Below are 7,147 nucleotides of genomic sequence, written 5' to 3' on the forward strand. Positions count from 1 at the left end.
TTACAATCTTCTTCTGCTCTTTCTGAAATAAAAAGTAATATCATCCGCAAACCTTAGGTGGTTCAAATATTCTCCATTAATCTTCAAACCTTTTTCTTCTCAATTCAACCTTCTGAAAATATCTTCCAAACATGCTGTAAATAATTTGGGTGAAATTGTACCATCTTGGTGTGCTCCTTTCTCGATCTTGATCTTGTCTGTATCTTTATGTAGTCGAATTATAGCGGTACCTTTCGCATAAATCTTTTCTAAAACTCTTACGTTTATACCCTGTTTGTGTAGCGAGTTTAGCATTGCTATTTGTTCTACCGAGTCAAATGCCTTCTTGTAATCTACAAAAGCTAAACACAGAGGTATATTGTATTCTGTTGTTTTCTTGATTAGTTGGTTTATCTCCTGTAAATGGTCTAGAGTCGAGTATCCGCTCCTAAAGCCTGCCTCTTCTCTCGATTGGTTTCCATCTAAAACTTTACTTAGTCTATTTGTAAGGATCTTGGAGAATACTTTATATACATTTGATAGCAAGCTAATCGATTGATAGTTACTAAGGTCTCTCTGGTCTCCTTTTTTTATTAATCAAAATCACTATAGCATTACACCAAGCATCAGGAACGCTTTCTTGACGTAAGCACTGGGTGTACAACTGAGCTAATATAATATGGACTAATTTCCCTGCGTCTTTCAACAGATCTATTGATATACCATCTTCCCCAGGTGGTTTTCCTCGTTTCATAGTTTTTAGAGCAAATTCTACTTCTTCCTTTGTAATCTCTGGTACACTACTAACGTCTACACGTAATTTTACTGACTCAACTACGGCCTTCGACGAGTAAAGCTCTTGGTAAAAGTTTTCTACTCTTTTTACCATTTTGTCTCTACATTTAATTATTTCTCCATTTTTATCTTTCAAACACATCATTTGCTGTCTTCCTAAAGCATGTCTGCTCTCGGTCCCCTTAATAATTTTACCTTTCCGAATAGTTTCCTCTATTTCATCCATGTTTCTCTTTCTTTTCTCTGATCTCTGCTTTTTGTTGATAAGCTTGTTTAGTTCTACTCTTTCTATTTCGTCTCTCCTGATTTTAATCTGCATGGTCCTTTTTTTTTTCTTAGGTCATTTGTAGCTTTGGAGTATTTCTTTTCTCTATTTTTTTTTGTACTTCCTATTTTCTCTGCTGATTCTTTAATGATATTCACTAAATTCACATTGATATCTTCCACGCTGTCCTCGTTAGTTCTTAGAGTTTCGAATCTATTTCTAATTTCTAACTGAAATTTCTTATTATTATCCTAAACCTTTTTAAGGTTCATTTTCTTTTTCAAAAACTAGTTTATTTCTCTCGGCTCTGAAATTGAACTTAGCTGTGCAACCTACCATTCTATGGTCACTACCTATGTTGACTTTATTTATCACCGTAACATTATTAACGCTTTTGCTCTCATATCCTAATATGAAGTCTATTTCGTTCTTTGTTGTCCCATTTGGACTTCTCCACGTCCATTTACGACCTACGCGCTTTTGGAAGAAAGTGTTCATTATCCTCATATTGTAGTTTTCTGCAGAATTTACAAACATCTCGCCTCTGTCATATCTTTCACCTACTCCAAACTTCCCAGTGCACTTCTCATCTCCCATCTTCTTCCCCCCCTTTAGCATTAAAGTTGCCTATTACTAATGTGTACTTACTGTTTTCTTGGTCCATTACCTGAATTAAAACATCATAGAACGACTCAATTTCATCGTCTGAACTCTGTGAAGTTGGTGCATAAACCTGAACTAATTTTAGATTGTATCTTTTACACATCCTAATCACAATCCAAGCTACTACGTTACCAGCAACCTCTCGGTTGATCAAGAATCCTACTCCACTAGATCTTTATTTGTCCTTACCTCTATAGTAGAACAGGTGGTGACCATCTTGTAATTGTATCAGCTTTTCTTCCGCTCTTCGGACTTCGCTCAGTCGTACGATGTCCCACTTGATGTTATCTAGTTCTTCCAATAAATTCTCCAGTCTGTGGTCTTCTGAGAGACTTCTTACGTTGTAAGTATAGATCTTCATTTTCTTCATGTTACTTAATGTCCAAGACTTGGATCTGCTTAGACAGTGCTTACTCACATTTCAACATAGAAAATATATAAAACAATAAAGGTTGACAGAAACTTTTTTACGTTGGTTACATATATGCGAAGAAGAATATGAATAAGATGTCTATACGATTGGAGTGTTTTAGGAGAAAACTTTAAAATGCAGTGCAACACGACACACGGAACTCGATATATCGAGTGTAATCAAAGTATAAACAGAACAAAGTCATGACTTCAGTAGTTCTAAAGTAAATGCCACGAAGGCCAGACTTCAGATGAATGAACATGCTTCTGCCACTAGAGGAAAGCCAAGTCAGATAATTGCTGACACCGTTGTTGATCTTTCCGTCGATGCGCTTGCTGAGATTGGAAACTCATTCTATCAAACGCACGATTCGTAATCATAAGCGCCATGTTCTTCCCAAAGATCCCGCTTGTCTCCAAGATTTAAAACTGGACAGTTCATGGGCTTTGATGTCCAGGAGTTCATGTTTTATGATAGGGACGCTGATGCCAGTAGACGAATTATTGCCTTTGCAACTGAAGAAAGATTGCGTTATCTTGCTCGTTCCACTGAATGGTTTACGGACGGTGATATACGGAAAAACTCCCCAATGAAAAAAATCCCACAGGTAAAAATCGCCCAGGTAAAAATCCTCACAGGCAAAAATCCCCCATGGAAAAAATCCCCATAGGAAATTATCACATCACATATTCATCCAATGACTTTGCAAATGAAAGGGACAGCAGTTTTAACAAAATTAGGACAATACAGGATTGGTCAAGCAGCAGGAAAACGTACAAAACGAGTCCACGTTCTGCAACAGCAGCGACTGAAGAACCTTTGCCTGGAGTACAATAGAAACATGGATATGCAACACTTCCTTCGTGGTGTAGGCCACAATATTTATCTTGGAGGGCAGTAAAAATCCATTCCCATTTCTGGTACGTTATGAACATTCCACGTACCAACTTATATTATCTTAACATTTACGTGGAACTTCAAATTATTTACGTCATGGAATGAATATGTGATGTGATGTTATGTTGTATCATGTATTGTGAATCTGTGTGTGGTTATAATTTTCTTATATATATATATATATATATATATATATATAATCTTATATATACACATATATATATATATATATATGTATATATGTATACATACACACACACACACACACACACACACACACACACACACACACACACACACACCAGGCATATTGGTTGTTTGATACATATTCACCTTATTGCTTTAAGGATTTCAGACTATAATATAGACGTATAATAACTTCAAGAAGCCTCGGAAGAAAGGAAAGAATGGGACAGGGACGACGAGGACAAGGAACCCGATGTGGAGAAAGTGGTTGACAGTGATGATGAAACACCAAGGGAGAAAAGTTAGAGGAAAAATGCAAAGAAGAAGGATAAAAAAAATGAAAAAAAAAGAAGAGTTGTGGAGTGATGATGATAGTGAAAAGCTAGCAGATAAGGTGAAGAACATAGAACTGAATGAAGAGGAGGATGAGGATGAAGGAAAACCAAAGGAGGACAGAAGAAGCAAATGAAGAAAAAAGGTAAGAAGATAAAGAAAGGTGATGATTGGAGTGATGAAGAGGCAGATGATAAGATAAATGGCGTGGTCATTGATGATGAAGAAGCTGATGAAATGATGATTGAGGAGGAAGAGGAAGATGAAGATGAGGAGGAAACCGAAGATAGAGAGAAAAGTCGAGAGAAGGAAGTGAGTGAGGAGAAAAGTGTTCCCCCAGAAATGATTCAATAACCAGAGGTCGAAGAGAAAATGGAAACTGAACCAGAAGCTCCACCATCAGCACCACAGGTAGATCAGGAATCTGAGGAGGAGGAAGAAGAAGAAGAGGAAACAGAAGAGGAGAGGATAAAGAGATTGAAACGAGAAGAAAGGGAAGCCATGAAAAGCTTAGCCACAAGGAAAGAAAGAAATTTAAAAAAGAAAATGAATATGCAGAGCAGATGGAGGCAATGCTCAAGAAAGGTAGCCATGGGTCTTCATCTATTGATGAAAACTTTACTGTGTCCCGGGCATAAAGATCTGCAAAGCAGCAAGACCAGCTTGAAAATGCAATAGACATTAAGATTGAAAACTTCAGTATTTCAGTAAAAGGTAAAGCATTGTTCAGCAATGCTTCCCTACTTATTGCAGAAGGGCGCAGATATGGATTGGTAGGCCCCAATGGGCATGGAAAGACCACCCTACTCCGTCACATCCAGAATCGTGCTCTTAATATTCCCCCAAACATAGATTTGCTCTATTGTAAACAGGAAGTAGTTGCTGATGACACCGCAGCCATCGATGTTGTCCTGCATGCAGACAAGAAACGAACAGAGCTCATCAATGAGAGGGATGAATTAGAAGCTAACATGAAGAAGAAGAACAAGACTGTAGATATGGATCGTTTACAAGAAGTTTATAAAGAAATGAAAGCCATAGGTGCAGATAAAGCCGAACCAAAAGCAAGAAGAATCTTGGCAGGTCTTGGTTTTACAAAAGAGATGCAAGGGAGAGCCACCAAGAACTTCTCTGGAGGCTGGAGGATGCGTGTGTTATTTACTCGAGCGCTTTTTATGGAACCTACCTTGTTCATGCTTGATGAACCTACCGATCATCTTAACTTGAATGCTGTCATCTGACTTGACAATTACTTGCAGTGCTGGAAGAAGACCCTACTCATTGTATCTCATGACCAGTCCTTCCTTGACAATGTGTGCACTGACATCATCCATTTGGATCAGCTGAAACTGTTCTACTACAAGGGAAATTACTCCACATTTAAGAAGATGTTGGTACAGAAGCGCAAAGAACAGCTGAAGGCCTGGGAAAAGCAAGAGAAACGTATTAAGGAAATGAAGGCATCAGGAGCCACCAAGAAACAAGCTGAGAAGAAGCAGAAGGAAGCTCTTACCCGAAAACAAGAGAAGAACAGAACCAAGAGCAAGCGAGAAGAGGAGGAGAATGGCCCTACTGAACTTTTAGAAAAATCACAGGAATATTTGGTCAAATTTTCATTTCCAGAACCACCACCTATTCAGCCTCCTGTCTTGGATCTTTACAATGTTTCATTTGCCTACTCAGGACACAAACCACTTTTCAGAAAAACAGACTTTGGTATTGATGTGGAGTAGAATTGCAATTGTAGGTCCAAATGGAGTTGGCAAATCCACATTTTTAAAATTGCTTGTGAGTCAGTCGACTCCAACTGATGGTGAGGAGAGGAAAAACCATCGTTTGACAATTGGAAGGTTTGATCAGCACTCTGGTGAGCACTTGACAGCTGAGGAATCACCTGCAGAGTATCTCATGCAGTTGTCTAATTTGCCCTATGAAAAAGCACGTAAAGCCCTGGGAACCTTTGGTTTATCCTCCCATGCTCACACCATCAAAAACAAGGATTTATTAGGTGGTCAGAAAGCCAGAGCTCTGTCCCAATGCACCAGATGGATTCTTGATGAACCTACCAAGAACTTGGATATTGAAAGAATTGATGCTCTTGCTGAAGCCATTCGGGATTAAAAGGGAGGGGTAATCGTTATATATCACGACGAACGAAACCGAGTGTATTTCATGGGTCATTGAAGACCAGACTATCAATGAGATTGATGGAGATTTTGATGCTTACCGCAAGGAGTTGTTGGAAACTTTAGGAGAAGAAATCAACAATCCAAGTATTGCTGCTCATCAACCTGCTGACCTGTAAGTTCTGTCCTACCCATTGCTTCCATGCTTTCTGCTAATATCCTCTTGACACACACACACACACACACGCACACACACACACACACACACACACACACACACACACACACACACACACACACACACACACACACACGCACGCACACACACACACACACACACACACACACACACACACACACACACACACACACACACACACACACACACACACACACACACACACACACACACACACACACACACAAACACGCACACACACACACACACAAAGTAAAGAGAAGAGAAGTTAAGCATAAGATAAAGGAGACAAAGAGGAGAGCAGATATAAGATGGGGTAAGAGTATGACAAAAAATTGAAAGTAAAAAAAAAATACTTTTGAAGGAAAATGGAGGAGTAATAAGGAAAGATAAAATGAAAACAGCTGTTAAGAAGATGAGAGCAGGTAAGGCACCTGGGTTGGATGGATGGTATACAGAACGTCTGAAAAAGGGAGGTACAGTTATGGTGGACTGGCTGATGAGGTTATTTAATGATTGCTTAAGAGAGGGTAGAGTGACGGAGGACTGGAGGAAGGCGTGTATATTTCCAGTTTACAAGGGAAAGGGGGAAAATTGTGAGTGCAGTAGTTTCAGAGGGATCAGCTTGTTAAGTGTAGTTGAGAAGGCTTATGGGAGGGTCTTGATTTAGCGGATTAGGAGAGGAACAGAGGGAGTAATTGGTGAGGAACAGTGTGGATTTAGGACAGGTAGGGGTTGTGTAGATCAGATCTTTGTGGTAAGACAGATATGCGAGAAAGCTAAAAGAAAAGGTAAGGATTTTGGGGGGCTTTTATGGATATGGAAAAGGCTTATGATAGGGTAGATAGGAAGGCACTGCGGAAGGTTTTGCAGATACATGGGATATGAGGAAAGCTGTTAAGAGCCGTCAGGAGTTTTTAAGAGAGTAGTAGAGCTTGTGTTACGATTAGAAATGGAGAGAGTGAATGGTTTGAGGTAAAGGTGGGACTTCGTCAGGGATATGTTATGTTCCCTGGCTGTTAAATTCATACAAGGATGGAGTGGTGCAAGAGGTAAATGCAAGGGTAGTCGGTCAGGGATTGGAGATGGTTAAGGAAAATGGAGAAAAGTGGGAGACAAGCCAGTTGCTGTTTGCAGATGACACTGCGCTTGTAGCAGGATCAGTGAAGGTATTAAGGAGGTTACTGGCAGAGTTTGAGAGAGTGTGTGATAGAAGAAAGTTGAAGATAAATGTGGGTAAAAGTAAGGCGATGAGATGTACAAAGGAAGAGAGTAGCAGCAGGCTAGAAGTG

General features: G+C 39.5%; 1 pseudogene; it reads left to right on the top strand.

Moving 5' to 3' along the window:
- The first annotated feature begins 3,866 nt into the window (after positions 1-3,866).
- On the top strand, positions 3,867-5,835 carry LOC143040879 (ATP-binding cassette sub-family F member 1 pseudogene; annotated as a pseudogene).
- Positions 5,836-7,147: the final 1,312 nt, after the last annotated feature.

This window comes from Oratosquilla oratoria, chromosome 29, assembly GCF_046742065.1.
Source record: "Oratosquilla oratoria isolate Oo_2021 chromosome 29, ASM4674206v1, whole genome shotgun sequence".
Classification (NCBI taxonomy): Eukaryota; Metazoa; Arthropoda; class Malacostraca; order Stomatopoda; family Squillidae; genus Oratosquilla; species Oratosquilla oratoria.